Source organism: Tasmannia lanceolata, unplaced genomic scaffold (assembly GCF_043159265.1).
Source record: "Tasmannia lanceolata isolate RefF3 unplaced genomic scaffold, GAP_Taslan_0.1 ptg000012l, whole genome shotgun sequence".
NCBI classification, from domain to species: Eukaryota; Viridiplantae; Streptophyta; class Magnoliopsida; order Canellales; family Winteraceae; genus Tasmannia; species Tasmannia lanceolata.
Genome location: NW_027518689.1, coordinates 24,081,326 through 24,107,031, shown reverse-complemented (window position 1 = coordinate 24,107,031; position 25,706 = coordinate 24,081,326). Strand labels below are relative to the sequence as shown.

Below are 25,706 nucleotides of genomic sequence, written 5' to 3'. Positions count from 1 at the left end.
CATTCTGTACTTTTTTCTGCTTTTAATTTCAAGATCAAGGGCTCCGATTAAAGCTTATTGTCTCTATCAGTCACACATCACCATCTACGGTGATCAGTAATGAGACACATTCACATCAAGCTGACTCATTAGCTGATGTGACATGACTCATTCTATCCCATCAATCCCAAATGTACAAAAGGACCGATTTAAAAATTAATAACTTCAGAAAAAATAGGGAAATGATAAATTCACCCCCTATTTTTCAAAATGGACTGTACAGTCCACTCCATAGGATGATCCAAGCCGTCCATTTGTTGGGCCACAATGTAAATAGGTTGTGCCCCAAAAATCATTTCCATAGGATAATCCTAGCCTTCCGATCTATAGCGAAACTCCATATAATCAAACCTCTATAGATCGGACAGCTAGGATCATCCCATGGAAATGATTTTTGGGGCACAACCTATTTAGATTGTGGCCCATCAAATGGGCGGTTTGGATCATCCTATGATGTGGGCTGTACGGTCCATTTTGAAAAATAGGGGGTGAATATTGTAATAGAGTGGGGTGAATTATCACTGCCCAAAAAAATTCAAAAAAAAAATTGGAAATCAATGCATGTGGGTGTGCATAATACGTGTCCAAGGTTTATCATGTGATGATCATTATTAATAGTCAGAATGTTCTATGATCAAATACTGATGATCAAATGATCCAATAATTAGGAGATTATATCTACAATGTTTTCTTTTATGTTTGTATTCTTATTTCCAATTTAAATTTCTTGTATTAGTCGTCCATAGATTGTTAGGAATTGTATTAGCCAATGAGAACAACCAAATAAAATCAAGTAAGAATCTCCACTATATTATTATTGCTATTATAGATCCGTTTTATCATATAACAATAATCAATGTATCATAATTACCTTAAAATGATAAGATGGTTATTATATAAGAATAACTATTCAACACATTGTTACGAGTTACACTATAATACCAAGGAAAGCTAAAGTGCTTCAAATGTGATACTTCTCAGCAGCCATATCGACATGGATCTTCCCTCTGGGGGTTTCCACTCTGGACACAATCTGGGTTTTCTTCGCAAGGTTGGTTCAGAGGGTCCAAAATACGTCTTGGTGCCAATAACCGACTTTCATGTTGCATGAGACCTGTGATCAGAAGGGTATCTATTAGAATTATGGATGGACCACTATTTAAATGTTGCACCAGTAAAACAATTGCAAGTCTCAACTATTCAATCCGTATAAACTTTTGCCAATTAAATATTTGAATGTAGAACTTTCAGCAATATTCGTTTAGATGGCTACATGAAAATAATCGGTAGAATTATCTCAAATGATGTTTATGATGTTTAGAGTGAGATATTACTAGAAAAATGACTTAATAACTGTCAACATGCTAAATTTTTTTTTAATTGATTTTTGGAAAACAAATGAAAACTTGATTTGAAATGCAAGGAATTAAATATATCTTTTAGAAAGTTTTCATGTGGAAAGAACAATTTAGATGAAATCTTTGGAAATAAGCTTATCTCTTTAGAAAAAGTTGGTCTTGGTTACCAACCCTTCTCTAAAGGAGAAGCTTCCTTCAAGAACAAATTTGTGAAACATTCTTATCAAATGCATGCTAATTCTAGCTCTTTTGCACGTACTTGTCACTATTGTGGTAGAGTAGGGCATTTAAGATTTGCATGTATGGTTAAGAAATTAAAAACATCTAAGTTTGTTTGGGTTAGAAAAGATGAACTTGATGATGTTGCTAAACATGAAGGACCCAAGAAAAAGTGGGTATCTAAAGCTTCAACATGAGTCTTGATTTTTTTTAGGTATGCTTGAAAGGCAAGCCCTCAAAGGACAAATAGTTTTTGGATAGTGGTTGCTCAAGGCATATGACGGGTATGACAAAGTTCGCCTTCGTCACCATGAGCGACCAAGGAAATGTTACCTTTGGGGACGACACAAGAAGCAAAATCATTGGTGAAGATACAATTAAAACTAGAGATATTAAAGTTGAACATGTTTTGCTTTTTTATTTTTTTGAAAATTGACAAATTTCATTAATATTTGAAACGCAGTCGGGACCAGTGGTCCCAGCCTGCTAATACAAATATTAGTAGTACACCGGACATATCCAGTGTTTCACAAAAGATAGATAGCATCCTTCCAAAGGAAAGGATAGTGCTATCCATGCGTAATGAAGTACTCTCGTTACAAATATGAAACTATTTCAAACTCCTCCCGTTCTGCTCCCGCTTTGGCCAGAGTATCAGCCATCTCATTTGCCGATCACCTTCAATGTTAAAGCCTCGGATTGAGTATTTGCATGAGATCCAGTATTTCTGCTACAATATACTACAATCTCCAAGGACCATTTGATGATTCCTAAGCCCAGGCCACTACATTTTAGGAGTCCCCTTCCACTATAAGAGGACATTGGTCATGTTTTGACGCCCAACGGAGACTAACGAGTAATGCTCACCTCAGCCTCGTTAGAGTCGCATATTCCACAAGGTCCCGAATATGACATAACCACTGATCCAGAAGAGTTCCTAATGACTCCTCCGACTCCTGCTCGTCCTGGGTTCTCGTCCTGGGTTCCCCTTAGAGCTGCCATCGAAATTCAATTTCAACCACCCCATGGGCGGGCGTGACCATTTTGGTTTAGGATTGGAACGAATAGTTCTGTCCCATATTATTGACCACCAATTCATGATGAGGTCTCCCATATCATAAGAAGTTTGTTTCTTTGCCCTTGTCAAGGAAAGCATTTCAATTTTGATATCTGAGGCAACTCGAGTCACGATTCTATTTTTTTTGTGAAAGATGCGTCGATTGCGTTCTTTCTAGACATTCCATACTATGGCATATGGGACTGTTTCCCAGAGATACCTACCGATTTCTCCAAAAGGTCCTGTGTGCCACCCAGAGAGAAGGGAGCTGATAGACTGAGGGCACACCCAGGAGATCCCAAAAGCTCCGATTGCTTTAGTCCATATGTGATAAGCAAAAGGGCAATGCAGCATTAGATGATCCAGAGTTTCTTCATTTTGATGACAAAGAACACACATACTTGCCATACTGAAGTGTCTTCTCTTTATTCGATCACATGTGTTAATCCTCCTGTGTATCAGTGTCCATCCAAAAGCTACTACCCATGGTGGAGCCAAGGATTTTCAAATGCGCCTCCTCGGAGAAACGTGACCTTCATTTAACAATGCGAAAAAAGACTTGGCGGAGAATTCACCAGTAGAGGACGGGATCCAGACTCTTTCATCCTCCTTCTATTGCGAGCAATATGCCGGTTCGAGGGAAAGAAGTAATCTCTGAAACTCTTGAATTTAATCATCTTTGAGGTCTCGACGCAAGCGAACATCCCAGAAGCCTCTGCCACCTTGGCCCGCTCTCACCAAGTAATTATCAACAGTTGCTTCAGGGTTCGAGGCAATTCTAAAGATCCCCGGAAATTCGAGGCACAATTTAGATTCACCGCACCAAAGATCTAGTCAGAATCTTACCTTGGTACCCTTTCCTACTTTATAGAGGATTGACTGATCAAACTCCTCTTTAACATAACAAATGGATTTCCATACACCCGAGACCTTTCCTCCCATGGGTTTTGAAATACAAGGTGACAATCCAAGAGGGGAGGTGAATTGGCTAATTAAAAATTTGGGGCTTAATTAAGTGGATTATTAAAATTATTTTACCAATTAAGCCTTAACAAATCTAGCCCTTTGTTAATCAATAAATATAATATAGGATAGGGATTAGATATAACTTTATGCTTATATAGTCTAACCCTTGTTCAATGAAATATAAACACAAGTAAAGGGTAGAGATTACCAAACACCAAAGTGCAAAGAGAAGGAGAATAGAAAGCATCCACAAGGCACAAGCTTTATAGTGGTTCGGTCACGACTTGACCTACTCCACTCTTCCAAGTTTTACCTCCTTGGGATCTCCACTAAACCAATAAGATTCTTCAACGGGTGAATCTCAAAGCCGTACACCAACTTCTCCTTCAAAGGGATCACACCCTTTTTGCACTAAGCCTTGCGAGGGCACCTCCCTGTTACAATGATTCACCTTTCTTAACGGGCCGAATCGGAGACCCTCACAAACAAATGAAGAAATAGAAATACGAACTCTCTTTGCCTCTTAGATAGGCTGATTACACTTTGAAAGCTCACAGACACTCCAAGAAAAATAAAATGTAAAGCCTATGGAGTACCTCTTGATAGAATATACAAATATAAGTTCAAAGAGGTTTTAACCTTTCATATAAAAGTTTAGGTTCAAGAAGATAGGATTTAATCTTGTCAAAATGTTGTTTTGAAAGGTTTAGATAGTATATATATAGCCCACAAGAAAATATGACCGTTTGGGGGTAAAACTGTAAAATACAGGGTTGAAGAATTCAACCTGCGCAAGCCCCAACGACTCTATTTCTTTGTCGGGGTGGTCGACCGAGGCACAGCGGTCGCTCACCCTTATCCGGCTCTTAGTCTGAATTTTAAATTTCATATCGGCGCGATCGACCGGCCCTAGTGCGGTCGCCCGGCGAGGGCTACCTGTTTGAAATTAATTTTCGGCTAAAAAACACTATCGCCGTCGACTGGACCTATGGCGATCAACCTCCAAGCCCAACCTGGATGTTTTCTGGATTTTTAGAAAACATATCCGTGGTCGCCCGGCTTACCCCGGTCGACTGGCCCGATAAATTTCGTGATGACCTGGAATTCGAGGTAGCATCCCGCGGTCGCCCGGCATAGCCCGGTCGACCGGCCCTGAGTAAAATTCTATTTTTAACTTTAAATTCCAGGGGCTTTGGGCTTTGGTCTTGGGCTAAAGTCCTAGGTTTTCAAAAACATATTTGGGTGTGTGTATATTTTCAAAGATGTAAAAACTTAGGTATGAAAACTATTTTGAAAACCTTTTGAAGGCGCATTTAAACATAAAATCAGGTGGACTCCAAATACATTCTATAAGTAAGAACCTTGAGTCTTCTTGGAATGTCTTTGCTCTTTGCACTTCCTTGGACTTCTTTAGCTTGAATGAATATCTTGAACTTTGTCTTGGCTCTTGTGACTTGTCCTCCAATCTTCAATGCATGTTGAGGTACATGAGGTGTCACCATGGTATGTTCAATTCCAAGCTCATTCTTAACACATGCTGGGGAACTTGTGGGATCTTCATATTGAGCTCCTTGACTTGATCATCTCCAAATGGTGATGACTCCAATGTAGGTGCAAGCTCTTTGTTCTTTGCTCTCTTGATCCACAAGCTATGTGTTGAGTTTAGTTGTGTAATGGCTATTAAGACATGAAATTCCTATATGTGACACAACATCTCAAGGCAACACATTAATCCATAAAAGCTAATCAATTTAGTTTAGTAGCATCAAAACAAGAAGGTAAAGTGAATGAGTAACCCATGGGAACCCTTGGGCTTACATTCTCTCCTTTTTTTATGATGGCGAACAAATTGATTAGGGAGGTAGGAGACATCAACCAAATAAATGAATAAGCATGATATGATATACACAATAGAGCATAGTTCCCCTTCACTATATGCACAAATATAATTGATGACTGTAAAACATATGGTGCATATACAATTGGACTACCTAATCAATTCCCAAAATTCTCCCCCTTTTGGTAACAGCAAAAAGGTAGGTATCAACAAGTGAAAGTGCAAGTGGGGAGTCAAGATGAATAATAGCTTGTCTAAGCTATGTGCCTTGTATATGATATACCATTCAAGCTCTAAGAATGCTTATCAAAGAGAAAACAAAAGTGAAATGCATGATAAGCCCTTTTTTTAATTTTTATTTTTGATCAAATGATTCGCAAGCTAAGCATAAAAATAGGGGCAAGAGACCTTGTGAGCACATCCCAATGATCTATAGAAACATGAAGATATAACCATTTGGCTCTCCCCCTATGAATTTGTCACTGGCTCTACGTGAAACCTATGTTGTAGAGCATGAGATGACAGAATGATTTGAATACTTGGGCTTCATTTGCAACTTGTTGAAGCAGATAAGTATCTACCTGAGCAAGGATATGCTCAGATCTATAACTTAACCTTTCAAGTTCACAAGTTGCATTATGTAGGGGTTTTCTTATCATAGGGCATACAAGTCTCTTCCCGAGCATAAATATGTCCAGAACTATAAAATAACTTTTGAGTTTAATTTGTCTGGCCCTAGATGGTTATACATTTGCAAGTGAAAGCTCCCTCTAACTATGTGCATCAAATATGTAAAGAGTTCTAAGCACATAGGCCCATGATTTAAATTACATTAATCATTCTAATTTTTGCTCCATTCAAATGAGAAGTACAATTTGAATTAGAATGGATGATTATTAGACATAGGATTATAAAGTTGAGCAAGTACAGTCTAATAACCACATGGATAACAAAATAATGAACAAGAACACAATACACATCCATGGCAACCAAAAGATGATGTATATATAGGAAACATAAAAATCCATATACATGAACCAATAGATGGAAGAGACACACTCTTCTCATCATATCAAAACATCATCGAGATATAGGAATGCTGAGTGTGAGGAACAAGACCTCATCACCACTACAAAGGATAAAATCACATAATCTCTGAATATGAAAAATAAAATAAACCATAAAGTTCAATGACCCTTTGGGCAAATATCTAAAATCATCCAAACATATGCCAAACATGACATATCCATCCACATCTGCAAAATGAAAGCCCTTACTAGGCATAAACGTCCATCAAGCATAAAACCCTTACTGGGCAACATTCATCACAACATAATAATAATATCCAAAAGCTCATCTAGAGCAAGAAGAATTGGAGAAGGATGTCCTACCAACATTATAGTATACCATTTCTGGTGTACCAACTATAGTCAAATTGGTGAATTCATTACATCTTTGGAGGATGCTGATTATGGGGAGGAGACGAGGAAAATGGGATCTTGATATAGCCTGTAATTGCTCATCATGCTCTCCAGCTCTCTCTTTCTTGTCATTAGCTAAGGTATCCATTAGTTGTGAATGATTAGTGCCCCTCTGAATATCAGACCTAGTAAACCATCCTATTTCTGCGCTCATCTGGTCAATCCGTCTGACAAGATGCTCATATGATCTCTGAGGCTCAGTAGTCTGTGCTTGCTCATCTTCAGCCTGTCCCCATGGTACTTTACTAGATCCAACTTTATTGCTACCTCCCCCTGTGGTATCTCTTACTCCCATTTGAATCAAGGTAGAAGAATCGATCACAGGATCAGGCAGTGTGAAGTGGGCCTTCATCAAATCAACTCTGTTATAATTTAGCAATTTAGTGATGAGCATCCCGTAGGGTAAACCTCCTTTTCCCTTCTTAACTTCTTCATCCATGAATCCTAAAATAATGGTACCGAGGTTTAGTTGAATCTTCTTAATAATGCAGTGAGTTAAGAATGCTTCAAATGGCTTGACTGCATCAAGATTGCCAGCTCTTGGAGTAAAATTGTGAACCACAAATTTATGGATTATTCTGGCCTGATGATTCATTTGGTCAGAGTTGATATTTAATATTTCACCTGTAGGGAGGAAAGATCCTAAAGTTTCGAAAACATCCTTCCTTGTGAAGTGATGGTTCTCCATGTCATCTTTTTCCCAAAAGAAGATTCTCTTTCCCTTATCAGGGACATCAAAGATATTGCAATTGTTCGCAATATTCAACACAAGCTGTGATCTGCAGTAGCTATTCATCACTGCGCCTCCATGTGATATTAAAAGATTTGCATAAAAGAGCTTTACAAGCTTGGGGAAGATCAAGGAGTTAGATTCTAGAAATGTTACCCATCCTTGTGCCGAAAAGAGATTGAAGAGATCAAAATCAATAAGGTTAGTAATCTCAACTTTCCTTCCTGAAATGATCGGCCTATCTTTGATGAGCTCGTACGTTGTGCTTGTTGATTGACGAAGTGTTCATTGGGAACTTCCTTTTCTTCGGATTCGGATCTTGGCCTCTTTTCTTTATGTGCAAGCATTTTTCTTCTTGAAGATTCCATTCTAGGGTTAGGGTTTTGTGAGAAGATTTAAAAAATGAGGTGAAAGATGAGGGATTAGGTGAAGGATGATGGAGGATGAAAGAAGAAGGTGAGACATGAGAGAAATCAGTGGATTAGAGATAGATGTGAAGAGAGAAATAAAGAAGAGAAGGTATGGAGTGAAAGATACAAAATGGAAGAGGAAGGACGAGAGAATAAGAGGAGAAAATGGAAGAAAACTCACTAGAACCCTTTTAATCTTGAGGTTCTTGACCGAAAATAGCTTGGAAGTGAAGAGGGAAGAAAACCCTAGGAGAGAAAGGAAGCGGCGGAAGTGAAAAAATGATTCGCGGACGCCCTTTAAAAAGCAGTTTTCGACCGTCGCGGTCGACTAGGCAATCGCGGTCGCCCCCCGCGACCCGCCTGATTCTTTTTATTTTTCCTATTTCGACCATCCGCGGTCGACTGGGTTCACGCAGTCGTCAGCCGCGACTAACCTGTCCAGGTTGCCTTCCGCTGTCGCCCTCCGAGGCTCGGTCGACCGCCACACCCCTATTTTCGATTTTTCAATACTCTTCAAGGGGTTTTGTGATCTAACCCATTTTCTTCTATTTTTCTTGCATCTATGGGATTCTAATGAACATGTAAACTCGATCCCTAGGCTATGTGAGGATATCTAAAAATTCGTTTCTCTTTTTATAACCTTAATGCTCAAGAAAATGAATGGACATATATTTTCAATGAAGTTCATTTTGGATGTGTTTTTGATGGATTTTGTTAGATATAAAATGTGACACTTGTTTGATCTATGTCTAGCAATATCTGACATATTATCTCATCTAATTTGTGGATGCTAAGTGCATATGTGTGAGTTTTTGCACTTAGATAGATTTTACTAAAAGATTTTCAACAAAGCACAACATATAGTTTAAAGAGGTAATTTCTTATTTTCTTTATAAACTATAAATGATATATGATGTGATCATGAAGTTCAATAAGCAAAGATACATTCTATTAAAAACATGACTAATGATATGTATCTATGCTTGATTATAAAATGATATATTATTAAAGCACAAGTGATCTAGATACATTAAATGTAACATTGAAATAGTATCTAGGTAGAATTCATATGATATAACTATTAAAGCACAACCCATTCAATCAAAGTGTTCAATAAAGAGTTTGAATGGGTGATTTTGAAATTCAAATTACTTTGGTTCCAACCAAGTTTGTGTGTGGAAGTGTCTCTTTTCTTATCCACACAAACTTGTTTGATTTCACAAATCTAAGCCTACACCTAGATTTGTGATGCCCTAATCTACCACAATATGAACATGAATATGTATGGGTAGATGAGGAACAACTAGAACCAAAAGAGTACACTCAGAACATGTATGTTTATCTTTATCTTCTTGTAATATTTGGTTCTTTATAGAGAGTTCTTTATTCATTAATTCAAACTCATTCATTTGATTCTTAAAACGATTTATTTGATGAGTAGAATTAATTTTTAAATGTTTTTTATTTTTACAAACAAGTGTGTATTTTTCATTTAAATCCTTGTTTGTGTTTTCAAGGCTTTCTTTTTCTTTTTCAAGAATAATGCACTTTTTAATTAAGTCATCATTTTTGTTTATCAAGATTTTGCTCAAATGACTTAATTTTTCATTTATTTCTAAACATTCATTAACCTCAGATTTCAAATTTTCAATTTGTTTTTCCAAATCGAAAATTGAATGTTTGAAAAAAAATTTCTTTGCAAAAGATTTTTGTAGTCTCTTTTTGTTTAAAAATAATATTTTTATCATTTGAAGAGAGACTATCACTTTTCTCATAAGAATTTTTAAGTTTAGTCCAAATATCTTTTGCATTTGTACATGATGATATTTTCTCAAAAGCATTAGGACATAGTCCACAACATATTACAATAATAGCTTTTGAGTTTAATGAAAATAGTTTTTCATCATTTTTAGTGCATTTTCTTAGAATAGAAAATTCCCTTTCAATGACATCTAAGATGTCAATGTCTATGGATTCGAGATAGGCTAACATCTTTACTTTCCAAGCTCTATAATTTGATCCATAAAAAAATGGAGGAACTATAGCGGATTGGCCTAACTCAAAATCCATTTGGATTGTCACGGATCTTTATCTCTTGTAGATTTTGAATTTAAAAATCTCTTTAAGACCCTATGCCTTGATACCAAATGAAATACAAGGTGATAATCCAAGAGGGGGGATGAATTGGCTAATTAAAAATTTGGGGCTTAATTAAGTGGATTATTAAAATTATTTTACCAATTAAGCCTAAACAAATCTAACCCTTTGTTAATCAATAAATATAACGTACGATAGAGATTAGATATAACTTTATGCTTATATACTCTAACCCTTGTTCAATGAAACATAAATACAAGTAAACGGTAGAGATTACCAAACACCAAAGTGCAAAGAGAAGGAGAATAGAAAGCATCCACAAGGCACATGTTTTATAGTGGTTCGGTCACGACTTAACCTACTCCACTCTTCCAAGTTTTACCTCCTTGGGATCTCCACTAAACCAATAAGATTCTTCAACGGGCGAATCTCAAAGTCGTACACCAACTTCTCCTTCAAAGGGATCACACCCTTTTTTGCACAAAGCCTTACGATGGCACCTCCCTATTACAATGATTCACCTTTCTTAACGAGCCGAATCGGAGACCCTCACAAATAAATGAAGAAATAAAAAAAAAGAACTATCTTTGCCTCTTAGATAGGCTGATTACACTTGAAATTCCAAGGGTAGGGCCAAGTGGCAACCTAAAAGGAGATTAGGTTTATAAAAATAAAATTTACCTTTTCAAATTTTAACCCAATTATTTAAACTCTCCAATGAAGGATTAAGAGATCAAAAAATAAAACAATTTAAGCAAGTAAGTTAAATCTAAAGTGCAATGCAAGAAAGGAGCAAGAGACAAGAAAGAGTCCACCCGAGATTTAAAGTGGTTCGGTCCTCAAACACACAAGGCCTACTCCACTCCACCAACCAAACCCGTTGATGGCTTCACTATGTTGATCTTCTTAACCTTGGTGAAGATCGGTGCCAATTACAATCGCTTTAACCTTGGTGGCAATCCTCACCACGGAGAGTGGGCTACGCTTCTCCGAACACTTGCCCAAATACAATGAAAGAAAATAGAAAATTACAACTTCCCTTCGTTAAGGGTAGATAGCTCTCAAGCTCACTCAAATTCCACTCTTGAAATGATGTACAAATTCAAGCCTAGGTCTAATCCCTTTAGATATCCCAAATTGAGGCACAAGGGTGATTACCACTCTCTAATATGTTTAGAACATGTTTAGGAATGAGAGAGATGTGTTATAAGGCATAGAGAACACATATATAGAGAAAACCTAAATATGACCGTTACAGGGGCATAGTGGTAAATCTGGCAAAATCCCCAACGACTATAATTTTGTTCCCGACATAGTGGTCTCGGAGTTCCGAGAATTTATCTCGGAGTTCCGGGAATACAAACAGAAGTTGGAAAAATGTTACTGGACCATTTCTCGGAGCTCCGAGAAGCCTATTTCCAGCAGATTTTCAATTCTGTTTTTGGGCTTCTAACTCTACACCAAGTTGGGATTGTTATGAGGGTTCCAAAGTGTTGGAACACCACAAGGACAATCTCTTAAACATTTAGGGTGTGTGAGATTACTTTATTTATGCCTCAAGGTGGGGTACCTAATTGGGATTAGATGTACAATCTAACATAAGACTTAAGCCTTCAAATCTTCTACTTTTGAAGCACATCTTCAAGTCTTGAACTCTTGCATGGATCACCTCCATTTCTTTGGCTCTTCAAGATCTCTCCTTGAATGCTCCAAGCCTTTATCATCCTTTGCCTTCAAATGGTGTTCAAGGATGTACAAGCCTCGATCCGTGCCATTTTTCTTGATCTAAGTGTTTCAAATGCTTGAATCTTCAATAGATGCACTTAAACATCAAACACGTTAGAAATACAACACATTTCAACTTGTGTTTGGAATCATCAAAACATAGAAGATTGCCAAGGTGAGAACCATTGGGCTTACAATCTTCCCCTTTTTGATGATGACAACACACAAGGTGATTGCCACATTTAAGCACACTAAACATAAAACTTCTCCCCCTTTGTCATCACAAAAAGAAGGGATGAAAGTTTTAAACATAAGGGAAAAATTATGCAATCTGTAGCTCCCCCTTTGTCAAGGAATAAATCAAATCAAAACTCCCCCTTAATAAAAGCAAAATTCAAAACAAGGAGGGATTTGAAAACTCATATGGGGTTTTGAAAGATAACTCATTTTCTAGCTCCCCCTAAATCAAATGTCCCCCTTAAATGTGGGGGTCGACCGGCCCTAGGGCGGTCGCCCGGTGAGGGCTACCTGTTTGAAATTAATTTTTGGGTCAAAAACACTATCGCGGTCGACCAGACCTATGGCGGTTGACCTCTGAGCCCAACCTGGTTGGTTTCTGGACTTCCAGAAAACATATCCGATGTCGCCTGGCTTACACTGGTCAACCAGCATGATAAATTTCGAGATGCCCTGGAATTCCAGGTAGCATCCCGCAGTCGCCCGGCATAGCCCGGTCGACCGGCTCTGAGTAAAATTCTATTTTTAACTTTAAGTTTCAGGGGCTTTGGTCTTGGGCTCAAGTCCTAGGTTTTCAAATGCATATTTGGGTGTGTGTATGGTTTTCAAAGATGCAAAATCTTAGGTATGAAAACTATTTTGAAAACCTTTTAAAGGTGCATTTAAACATAAAATCAAGAGGACTCAAAATACATTCTATAACTAAGAACCTTGAGTTTTCTTGGAATGTCTTTGCTCTTTGCACTTCCTTGGACTTCTTCAGCTTGAATGAACATCTTGAACTTTGTCTTGGCTCTTGTGACTTGTCCTTCAATCTTCAATGCATGTTGAGGTACATGAGGTGTCACGATGGTATGTTCAATTCCAAGCTCCTTCTTGACACTTGCTGGGGAACTTGTGGGATCTTCATGTTGAGCTCCTTGACTTGATCATCTCCAAATTGTGATGACTTCAAAGTAGGTGCAAGCTCTTTGTTCCGTGCTTTCTTGATCCACAAGCTTTGTATTGAGTCGAGTTGTGTAATGGCAATTATAACATGAAATTCCTATATATTACACAACATCTCAAGGCAACACATTAGTCCATAAAAGCTAATCAATTTAGTTTGCTAACATCAAAACAAGAAGGTAAGGTGAATGATTAACCCATTGGAACCCTTGGGCTTACAGGTGTTTTGAGATTAGCTCATTCCTATTAGAGAGTGGCTTTCAAATGGGCAAGGTTGACAAAACCTTATTCATTAAAAGAAAAGAAAAAGATATGCTTATTGTTGAAATATATGTTGATGATACCATATTTGGTGCTACTAATGATAAAATGTGTGAAAAGTTTGCTCAATCCATGCAAAAAGAGTTTGAGATCAGTATGATGGGAGAGCTCACCTACTTCCTAAGACTTCAAAGCAAACAATGTAAAAATGGAATTTTCATCAATCAAGAGAAATACACTAGGGAACTCCTAAAGAAATTTGGAATGGATTGTTCACAAATCCAGCCAACTCCAATGAGCACATCCACCAAATTAGAAAATGATGAAATTGGAACACCGGTTGATGAAAAGAAATTTAAAGGAATGTTAGGAAGCCTATTGTACTTGACCGCTAGTAGGTTGGATATAATGTTTTGTATGTATTTGTGCTAGATTTCAATCGGCTCCAAAAGAGTCCTATTGAGTGCGGTTAAGAGAATCTTCAAGTATCTCAAAGGAACACCTTCTCTAGGTTTGTGGTACGAAAGATCTAAGGAATTCAACCTAGTAGGTTATTCGGATCTCGACTTTGCCGGTTGTAGGATAGATAGAAAAAGCACAAGTGGCACATGTTAATTACTAGGTAGGTCTCTTGTGTTTTGGTTTAGCAAGAAACAAAACTCCATAGCCCTATCTACTACCGAAACCGAAGAAATTGTGGCCGGAGTTTGTTGTGCACAAATCCTATGGATGAAGAACACACTCATGGATTACAATCTTGAATTTAATTGTGTTCCAATCCATTGTGATAATACAAGTGCTATTAGGTTGACAAAGAATCCATTTAACATTCAAGAACTAAGAACATAGAGGTTAGGCATCATTTCCTTATGGATCATTCTAAAAAAGGAGATATTTCCATTGAGTATATCAACACTAATGATCAATTGGCGGACATATTCACAAAAATCCTAAATGAAGATAGATTTTGTGATATAAGAACTGGTCTCAACGTTTGGAGCTTAGATTAAGTGAAAGAGTCTGCAAGTAAAGCATAAAAAGTGATAGTGTATTTTTTTTATATTTATGTGTGTGTGTGTGTATATATATATATATATATATATATATATATATATATATATATGTATATATATATAGCACTCTTGTGTTGTTATGGACCACATGATTCAAGATGATCAAATCTAATTGATAAATATCACTCAATTGGTGCCCATAGCCCACTTTGACCAAAGAGGGAGTCGGTACCGTCACCTTTAATTAAGACACTTCATCATTTGGCTTCATGCCGTCATCTTAATCATGAACTTGTATATGAAGTTTGCAATTCACTTGTATATGTATAATTTTAAAAAAATGGATTTCTCCATGATACGCGTTGAATGCTTGTTTCTATTCGTGTAAGTGGATGATTATTGTATGCTTAGATGTTCCCAAGTTTAAATCATATCATCGAGTGGATAAGGAAGGGTCAATCATAAACTTACAACTCCATTGAAAATACACTTCTTGGGGATTCCAATCCCAAAACCAACAATCATAACCTACTTTTAATCCCATCCATTCACAAATTAAAGGGCTAGCATTTCGGAACTCACCCTCCAACTAAAGCCTCAATCCCCTTTTCATGTTCTGTTCACAGAACTCTGTGGGATCCCACGGAGCTCCGTGAAAGAGCCTGTTGGTTTTTTAAAAAGGCACCCGAGCCACGCTCGGGGCCACTTAAAACACGAGCTTGGCACTCGTTTTTAACTCATTTTCACTCTCTTAGAAACCCTAGATCTCTTCTCTCTTTCCCCTTTCTCCACAACCCTCCCAAACCCAAAATCCCCTCTTTCTTTTCCATCAAAACCCCATTTTTTCTCCCAAACCATGCACTTTCCATTTTCCCTCTTCTCTTCCACTTGAAAACCCCAAAATCTCTCTTTTTCTCCGTATTTTTTTACTATTTTTGTGTGCCTCCTCTCCCTCTCTTCAAATCCATCCACTTTCTCTCCAATATCTTCCATCCTCTCTTCTATTTTCTTCAATTTAAGGTTTCAAACCCTAAAGTTGTCATCTTCCTCATCCAAACCCTAATGGCAAGAACTAAACCAAGTGGTGAGGGATCCTCCCGCTGTCGTGGCAACGAAGAACCCTCACAAAAATGGGCTAGGGAAATGGGCTCCGAACAAGAACATCATTATCTCTTCAAAGATCAAGCGGCTCGTTCCACATGGAATAAAATCCGTCACCATGGGATTCTCACGGGTAAGTACATCGAACCCGTCGTTCTTGAACGCTTTAATCTCAACGAAGGCTTCGATACCTTAGGTTGGAGTCCCATCCTTCACATCCAAGAACATGTCTACCCCCGCTTGGTCAAATTATTCTATGCGAATCTTTGAATTTCCCCTTCCAACTTTGTCATTGAAACATGCGTAAAGAAAACCCTCATCAAGATCAATCAACAATAGTTTAGTTCTCTCCTTGACATTTCCCTTGCCGGTGAAAATGACTACTTTTGGCCTGATGATGAAGTTGATAAAACCGATGCTCCTGGTGTCCGAATCTATTGCACCATTGCTCTTCAATATGACCACCCCCACATTCGAGTTCGCTCTGCCCATCTTAAACCTGCTGCAAAAATGCTTCATAATCTTATTTTTAGCAACATCACTCCTCGAGGTGGGCAGACCAACGCAGTGCGACCCTTTGAGGCCTTCATTATCTACTGCATCTTAGAACATTGCTGTCTCAACCTTGCCAACATCATCTTCCGATTCATGAGAGAGGCCCCTCATCAGACACGTTCCTCCATGCCATATGGAATGCTCTTGACCCGCATCTTCAAGGCCTTCGGTGTTCCTCTTGGTGGTGAGATGACATGCACCCTACTGGTCCCTTTGATGGCCGATCCCTCCGGCGGATGCAGCTGGACGTAGACCCAGAGATTGAGGAAGAAGAGTTAGGGGATGTGGACACCTTAGAGGACGAGGCATCTCAGGACGATGGCAGCGAGCCAGACGACACGGAGGCTCCAGAGGACCTTTCTCAGCCGTGTACTCGCCAGAACTTATTGGCTATGTAGGAGGCTCTCGAGCGCTCCATGATCACTCAGTTTGACACGCTTCGTATTCATGTGGACACTCAGTTCATTTCACTGCGAGAGCTCTTTTCGGCGCGTCAGGGTGGTCCGTAGCATGGCAGTTCCTCTCACCCTCCGCCTCCTTCAGAGGACTAGACGGGCTCTGATATCTCCAGCTTACTTTTGTTTATGTTTGTTTTGGGCTTGTTTCTATGTTAATGGCTTGATGAGTTGTATGACACTCTATCTATGGTGTGTAGGATTTCTATGGTTTATCTATATCTCGCCTATATAGTTTGTGTGTACTAGTAAGTGTGTGCGCCTATCGCCTATCTTTATGTAGGGAAGTGTATGGCCAAGCACTTTCCTTGTTTTTACTCTTATGTGTGGCCTTTTATCCTAAATAAAATATGGTTTGCTTATCTTTTTGAGCTTGTATGGCATTGTATTCTCTTTATGGATGGTACTTTTTATGGTTTGCCCATTGCTCTTGCATGTAATATGTGATGATTATTCTCCCTAGGCTTGGTCCCTTTATGGTTCACCTTTTTGTGACGCCAAAAGGGGGAGAATATTTGAGCTCCCATATTATACTTAAATACATAAATTGAGGGGGAGCAAGGCTCAATTTATTTTATTTGTCTCTCATAAAATTAATGCTTAAATTATCAATTAAATAATTCTTTTAGGGGGAGCATTAATTGGTTTAATCATCCCATAAGGGAGAGCTCCTACCCTAAAGCAAATTGTGTTTGTTATCATCACAAAGGGGGAGATTGTTAGCCCAAGGCTTCAACAAGTACTCCTAAATATCTGTTTTGATGATTAACAAACTCAATTTGTCATATAATGCTTATGTGTACTAATGCTTCTTGATGTTTAAGTGATCACGTTTCAAGCATAAGCAATCTCAGGAATGTACTTCAAAGGGTTAATCATTTAGTGATCAAGACAATTCAAAGTCATGAAGAGAGCAACGGCAAAACAAGATCAATGTTTCCCAAATGCAACATCAAATCGCAAGGATAAAGAGAACTCAAGGAAGGTGATCGCTCTAAACGCCAAAGCTATGCACATGTGGATCAAAGGAGTTGATCGAAGCCAAGACAAAGCCTCGTTGAAGTGCCAACAAAGTGAAGATCAAAAGTAGACTTAGAATGTATAATGTTTCATAGTGTCTATTTCAATCTCATGGCACAAAAAGAGGACTTAAACCACACTAAAATGGACCATACATGTATGTGAATAACCATGATGGTGTTCATACATTATTGAACCCACATGGCATCCCAAACTAAGTGAGAAAAATAAGTTCCGGAGGCCAAACACAAAGCAGCAACAGATTGGTATATATGTTGTTCCAGGTGCCTCTACGGAACTCCGTGGGTTTCCACGGAGCTCCGTGGAGCAAGCTATTGGAAAAATAAAAAAAGGCCCAATGGTCACTACAGAGCTCCGTGGCATACCTCCGTCCTAGCCGTTAGAGATTCCCAAATGGTCATATTTGAGTCTCTCCTATATAAATGAAGGTTTAGAGCTCATTTAGATGTCTAACACCTTGCCTAACTATCTTGGATCATTATACACATACCTTAGCATTATTAAAGATCCTTAATCACTCTCACAAATACATTTGTGAAACTCTAGGATCGATTTGTGCTTATCCTTTTTTTTGAGAGTGAGTGTTCTTACATTGTAATCAGCCTACTAAGAGGCAAGTGAGATACATCCTTTCATCTTTTCTTTATATTTGGCAAAAAGAGGCGCCGTAGTTAAGACCCTTGGAGCGTTCAAGGTCGGATTGTACTTGGCGGAAGGAACGCAGTATTTAAGTTCCTTAGAAGAAGATTCTTAGTGGAATCTTCAAGAGATCAACTTGAGAAGAGTGGAGTAGCTCTTGGGTTTAAGACCGAACCACTATAAAAATCTTGTATCAAGCTTCATTGTCTCTTCTCTTCTTCTCTTGTGGTAAGCACTTCAACTCTTGTCTTTAAATCTTATTCTTAGTTTTTAATCAAACTAAAACTAGTGCAAGCAAAATTTTCAAAATCCTTAAAATTGTAAAAGACACCCAATTCACCGCCCTCTTGGGTTGCTAAGTGGAATTTTAGGAACTATTTTTTCTTTCACGTGGAACACCCAACAATCTCTCCCTCCACGCAGAAGCAATGTGGACCATCTCACTCCTCCACGCGCCAGCAACCTGTGAACCATAAGATATGTCACCCGGGTTTCCGTGATCATCCTCGAGGGACATTCCCGCCCTCAGAGGTGAACCAGGGTTACCACGCACTGAGCTCTGATACCCCGAAAAAGAAGGAAACATGTAGAGAGGACAGAAGGCTAGAGCAAGGCAAGATGGGTTTTCTCTTGGGGGCGCTAGGAGGGCTTTTGTGGTCAAGCAAAAGCAAGGTTCTTCTTCTTCAGGAGAAAGCTAGGGCAAGGCAAGAGGGGTTTTCTCTTGGGGGCTCTAGTAGGACTTTTGTGGTGAAGCAAAAGTAAGGTTCTTCTTGAAGAGAAGATTTAGAGTAAAAGAGGGGCTCTCGGGCTCTTGGAAGCCTTTTTATGGTGAAGCAAAACATGTATTTTCCTCCTTATCTTGTTTGTCAAGGTGTCTTCTTCTTCCAGTTTCTTCTTCTCCATAGAGTTTTCTTCATTGCAAGAGAAGTATTGCATTGGAGGATTTTTTCCAAAGGGCTTTTCCTCATACTCGGTGTAGAGATTTGCGGGTTGCTTCAGGGTTGGAGAGAAGGGTTTTATTGGTGGATTTTACCGGTGGAAGTAACATTGTACTATTGGTTCTAAATAGTGGATTGAGTGTTGCCTTGTTCGTGGAGTAGCCCATTGTGGTGAACCACATATATTCTTGTCTTCTTGTGGTTGGTTGTGATTTGCTCTCTCTTCTGGTTGTGGCTGTGGTTTGTGGGCATATATTTTCTCCATCTTGTTAGTACAAGATCTTGGGTATTTTCGTGTGTTCGTCGTTGGTAGATTGGCGGGTGTTATCGGTGGTGGGTTTTGCCTCTGCTACACTGACGCTGTCTAACTTTATTGAAATTTGAATTTTACTCAAGAATGTCCGACGTATGCAAATGAGATTCAAATCTAATTCACGAATGTAACAATTGCACAAACGAGATTTAAAGGAAACATAAGAAGAAGAGAAAGGAGAAGAACGTTATATATTGGTTAATCTTCGTCAACTACAAGATACATAACAAAAAAATTTTCTCCAATTCCGACAATAAACTTCTCTCCGACTTCTTCTTTTAGAAGATTTTGTATAAACTAGGATCTTCTATTTATGTGATTTTCACTATGTACCATATTTGTTCTAGAGTCTTATGAATATTTTGTGTAGACAACTACTAAGTCTATATTTTTCCAGAGACCCCAAAACTAAGAAAATAGGAGAACGCATAATAATTGGGGCTTTTAACTATAAATATGCAATTTGTAAAATATATTCCAAATCCATGATTTAGTAGGAAGTTTAGGGGCCGTTTGGATATGCGGATTTTAGAATCCAGGTTTTTAGTTTGTAAACAGTGTAAAATAGGGTTCATGATCAAGCTATTGTATGTTGTCCTGACAACGTTTCCTGGATTTTAAGTAAGAAATCCAGGTTTTAGAAATCTCTCCCACATCCTGAGATTTTTAAAACCTGCAAACATGGGACGATCTGCTACTCTCTTTCTGACGGAAAAAGGGCAAGAGGTCAGAAAACGACGGCTGGTCCGCTTCTTCTCTTCTTTCTTATCTACAATTTTGAAGAAATACCGGATTCTAAATTCCACGTATCCAAACGGCCCCTTAACTTCTTGGAAGTTTCATGATTTTTAACTACTAATTAGGATACACTTAACAAATACAAAATAATTGTTATAGGCAAACATGCTTTACTAATAAATGCTGTGAAAATTTGTAGATTTATAGGAAACATATGTTATTCCATGTTCTAAATGTGCACGTCATCAAAACATTTTAGTAGTACTCTATTCTTCAAAGAAACCAAAGAAACTACTTGGTCAGATATGCTAAGGAAATTATGAAAAACTATTGAATTGTTTGATAACACGTTAATAATTATAGCACAACGGTTGTAGGAATCAGATAATAAACATCAAATTTGTGTTACATCTGCTGTGTGAACATAGACCATACGGGAAACTTGCTTGTTTCCCTCGGTTACAATTACCTAATTAATAAAAAGAAAACACTTCTAAAACGGGATCCTGTATCGGAAAAAAAGAAAGGGTAAGAATGAACGAACGATTGGACCATTCGTCCTGACTTTTTTGCTTTTGTTCGGATACGCGCTCCTTTTTTTCTCTTGCGTGCGTGTCCTGATAAGAAATCCTGTGCCTTTTTTCTACACGGAACCCATTTTCCTAGCAACACTCTCAAGACAGAGAAAAGTACGGAATGAGTGTTATAGTTTCGAGAAATTATGGATTTTGGTACTTTTGAAAACAAGCATCAAACACAGGTGATTCTTCAAAATCGGGTGGAAAAAAGACCCTGATACCCTTCTGACATGATCAGAGTCCTCATATGTTGCCCTTCCTAATGGATGAGAACGTCAATCATTATCTTTAAAAATTTTAAAGGATGAGAACGTTAATGCAAGGGAGTGAAAATATCATCAAAAAGCGTTAAAGTTTCCCTCTTTTCATGTCAAATCACGTATGTCTCTTTTGGCTTAGAACGGCGACATTATTGAACATTTTATTATTTCTCACGTCTCTTTTGGCTTAGAACGCTGCCGGATCCTTGAGTACGCCGCCGGAATATCAAGTACGTCGCCGGATTTAAGAAATACCCATCGTTTAAAGATATCGAGTACGCCGCTAAAATATCGAGTACGCTGTCGGATTTTCTAGGTTCAAACATGCGTTCCAAACGTATCGAGTACACCGCCGGAATATCGAATATGCCGCAGGATTCTAGAGTACGCCGCAGGATTCTAGGGAACGTAGCTGGATTCTAGAGAACACCGCCGGAATATCAAGGGCTACGCTGGCGGAAATAGGGTATAAGCGGAAATAGATCGTATGCCGACGGAAATAATGAGTACACCGGCGGAAATATTGGGTATGCCGGCGGAATCTCGATCATACGGAGAGGTGATGTTATTAGAAGACGCCACCGTTCTATATTGATGTCCACGTGTCGTGGATCCGACCGTTTATGCACATTGGTGACGGCCAAGATTTAAACAAACCCAAGGGACTCTGGGTTCAAAGAAAGATTTCAAATCTGAACCAATCGCCTGTGTATAGAGGCGACAGCGTTCCAAAAGGTTTTTCAACACGTGTCATGCATCCATCCGTCTCTAGTTATTTCCGACGGCCAAGATAGAAATGAACCCAAGGTTCCGTCGGTTCAAATACACATTCAGACGAACCAAAAGAAGCCTTGTGAAGCGCTCTAATTTAATAGGCAGTAATGAAAAAGGAGATTTCTGTTGATGTCAGAAGGGTATCAGGGTCTTTTTTCCACCCGATTTTGAAGAAACACCCGTGTTTGATGCTTGTTTTCAAAAGTACCCGAAATCCATAATTTCTCGAAACTATCACACCCATTCCGTACTTTTCTCCTTAATATAACTATGAGACCCACCTAGTTATGGTGTTTTAGGTGGAAACCAAACCGAAAAGGGCCCTTTTCATCTTTCATCTTTTTGGAAAACTAGTCTTCAACGCAAGTGAGTTGCGGCTAGAGCAAGGCTTGGGGATTAGCTGATTGGGATAGAGAGAGAGAGAGAGAGAGAGAGAGAGAGAGAGAGAGAGAGAGAGAGAGAGAGAGAGAGAGAGAGAGAGAGAGAGAGAGTTTTCTTGATATTTTTTTTCTCTCGTTTTTTCTTGGGTTACTCTTTGTTGAGATATCCGTGGGGAAAAATCTGATGGATCATCCACATGCAAACAAAAATGTAAAAATAAAATCAAACCACAAGATGAACACCAAGATTTTATATGGTTCGGCAAAGAAGCCCACGTCCACAGGTGAGAACACGATCTTCCACTGTGAGAAAAGCAAATTAAAAGGATTGCAATGTGATGCCGGATGGGCGTGCAATCGATAACGGCGATGACGATCCAAAAAAAAATAACAAAAGATAATCGTGGTGCTCAAAAGCTAACCCACGTTGGAGGGAAATTCCAAGAAAGAAGTGTAAAAAACACATTTTCTCCACAAGAAAAGAACACTTTTCATTCAATACTTTAATTGTCAAAAAACCAACTCCTTTTCTATTACATTCTTGTATATATAAGAATTGGTTCCCATTATAATTGTAATTGTAAATAGAAAAGAAAGACAAAATAACAGGTGCCTGTCCACCACTTATGCTACATGGAAACGAAACATAAAAGAAAAGGAATCTGCTAATATAACTTAGCTAGTTTCTATGGTAACTAAAGAAATGTCTATACTATAATAGCTAAACAACGAAACTTCTTATTCTCAACTATGTAAAAGTAGAAACTAGAATAAAATAAATGAAATCTTCCCAATCCTTCTAATGATTTTGGCTACTTGCCAATTTTTAAATGACAACCAAGTAAAAAGGCAAGAGATGCCTTGTTGGGTAATCTATAATTGGCATCAGCTAAATTCACTCTGGTTTATTTTAGAATAATCCTAATTTCCATGAGCTTTTAAATGGGAAATTTCTAATTGATTTAGGAAGCATTTCTAAACTTAAATTTTGAAACATGCTAAATTTGATTAGAAACTTTTCTAAAATTGAAACCTTGGCAAGAATCGACAATGACCGTTGATCTGGCAAGATGCTCCTACATCATAATGGGATTAACTGCAAACCCGTAAACTCGCAAACTACAACCCTTTCCCTTGTCTTTTTAGCAAAGATAGTACAAAGAGAAATCCTAGAAAAATCAAAGAGAAAACCCAAGTGAAACCCGTGGAAAAAAAATCCCAAGAGAACTCTACCTCCCATTCTCTTTCTTTCTCTGTCTCTCTTTTTTTCTCCGAAACGCCCTTGAGGTAGCCGCCACTTTGCCTCTCCATGATTTAGTCATGAGATTTTAGAGATATAATACTATAGTTTTTATGAGAAAACCTAAAACAATCCTTTCTTGTTTTTGGCTTCCCATCACAACTAGAAAACCTAGTCATAATTAGGAATAGTAGGAAACAAGGCAACTTTCTTAACACGCTTGTGTACAGTCTTAGTTCAGAGGGCAAGGGAAGCTGCTCTGGTTTACGGGTTTCGGGTTTCAGGTTAGTCCGTCGTAATCCTTACAATTATGCTTTCTCACAGTGGAAGATCGTGTTCTTTCCCATGGATGTAGGCCGACATCTTGGCCAACCACATATAATCTCAGAAGTCATTGAGTGGTTTACTTTTATTTTTACCTTTTTATTTGTTTTTGCATGATCGGGCCAGATTCCTTCAGCAAATTTCTCAACAACTCTCTTTAACCGAACTTAACAAAAAACAATTTGGATAGTCTAGAATGGTTAAGATTTAATCATATATATCATAGGCTATGCACATCCCCTTGCATATCAATTATCCTAAACTCAGACAATTCATGACAATTCCAAGCCTCTCTCTCTTTCTCTCTCTCTCTCTCTCTGTGCATCGAAACCACAAATAATGCATGGATGTACAGAGATTAAGGAATGTGGCCTAATTAAGCTTTTGATGTGGATGGAAAACAAAGAAAGAATAACTACAAAGGAAGGAAACGATAGCACATGCATTAATTACTAAAATGTACCTGTATTTTCTTCTTTCGATTTCTGAGCTAGTTCTCTAGCTTCCATCAGTGAGGAGAACAGAAAAGCAAACAAGAGAAAACCCAAGACAAGAACGCCCTTTGTAGCCATTTTCTCAAGATGAAGAGAATGATGACTTGGGCGATTGAGTCTCCATCTTATATAAGAGAGAAAGATGAAAAGTAAGGAGAAAGATATTATTGTAAGGGCGCTCATATTCCCCCCCCCCCCCCCCCCCCCCCCCCCGACGGCTGGCTAACGTTAAACGTTAGGATATGTCACTTTCCCACAATTTGACCGGTCTCTCTCTCTCTCTCTCCACACACACAACAGAACAGTTGGTGGGCCCAACAGAAACCGTTGGTGGAATGGTGGGCCCATCTTTAAACAACGTAGGCCCTGCCCATACCACCGTAGGATAATCCAAACCGTCCGTTTGACGAGCCATAAACGTAAATAGGTTGCGTCCCAAAATATCATTTCCATAGGCTGATCCTAGCCCTCCGATCTAAATAGAAACTACATCTTATGCAACATCTATAGATTGTAGGGTTTGGATCATTCTATGGAGTTTGTCGTAAAGTAACATTAAGGCCCGTCCACAACATAGGACGATCCAAGCCGTCCATGGTTTGGATAATCCTATGGAGTTGGTCGTATAGTAACGGTAAGGCCCAATTGTAGGCCCCACCGATTTTTTTCAAATTGAAGCGTACCGTCCACAACATAGGATGATCCAAGCCGTCCATGGTTTGGATCCTCCTATGGTGTGGTTCGTACAGTAACATTAAGGCTCAATTTAGGCCCCACCCATATTTTTGAAAATGAATTGAAGTGTACTGTCCAGACCATAGGATGATCCGAGCCGTCCATTTGATGGGCCATAACGTAAATGGGTTGTGCCCCCAAAAGGGTAGGCCCATCAAATGAATGGTTTGGATCATCCTGTGGTCGTACAGTAACATTAAGGCCCGTCCACAACATAGGATGATCCAAGCCGTCCATGGTTTGGATAATCCTATGGAGTTGGTCGTACACTAACATTAAGGCCCAATCGTAGGCCACACCGATATTTTTCAAATTGAAGCATACTGTCCACAACATAGGGTGCACCCATATTTTTGAAAATGAAGTGTACCGTCCATACCATAGGATGATCCGAGCCGTCCATTTGATGGGCCACAATGTAAATAGGTTGTGCCCCAAAAATCATTTCCGTAGGATGATCACAACCCTACAATCTATAGAGGTTGCATAAGATGTAGTTTCTATTTAGATCGGAGATCCGCCTATGAAAAAATATTTTGGGATGCAACCTATTTACGTTTATGGCCCATCAAATGGACAGTTTGGATTATCCTATGGTGTGGTATGGGAGGGGCCTACGTTGTTCAAAGATGGGCCCACCATTCCACCAATGGTTTCTGTTGGGCCCACCAACTGTTCCGGTTGTGTGTGTGTGGAGAGAGAGAGAGAGACCGGTCAAATGGTGGGAATACGTTAGCCAGCCGTCAAGGGGGGGAGGGGGAAT

At 38.8% G+C, this 25,706-nt stretch overlaps 1 long non-coding RNA gene across 1 annotated transcript; it reads right to left on the bottom strand.

Annotated features, from left to right (window-relative positions):
* Positions 1-823: 823 nt before the first annotated feature.
* Positions 824-24,390, bottom strand: LOC143887129 (uncharacterized). The gene is made up of 2 exons (XR_013254074.1): positions 24,178-24,390; positions 824-1,153 (listed from the first exon to the last, which is right to left on the bottom strand). It is a non-coding gene; the product is annotated as an uncharacterized LOC143887129 (long non-coding RNA).
* Positions 24,391-25,706: the final 1,316 nt, after the last annotated feature.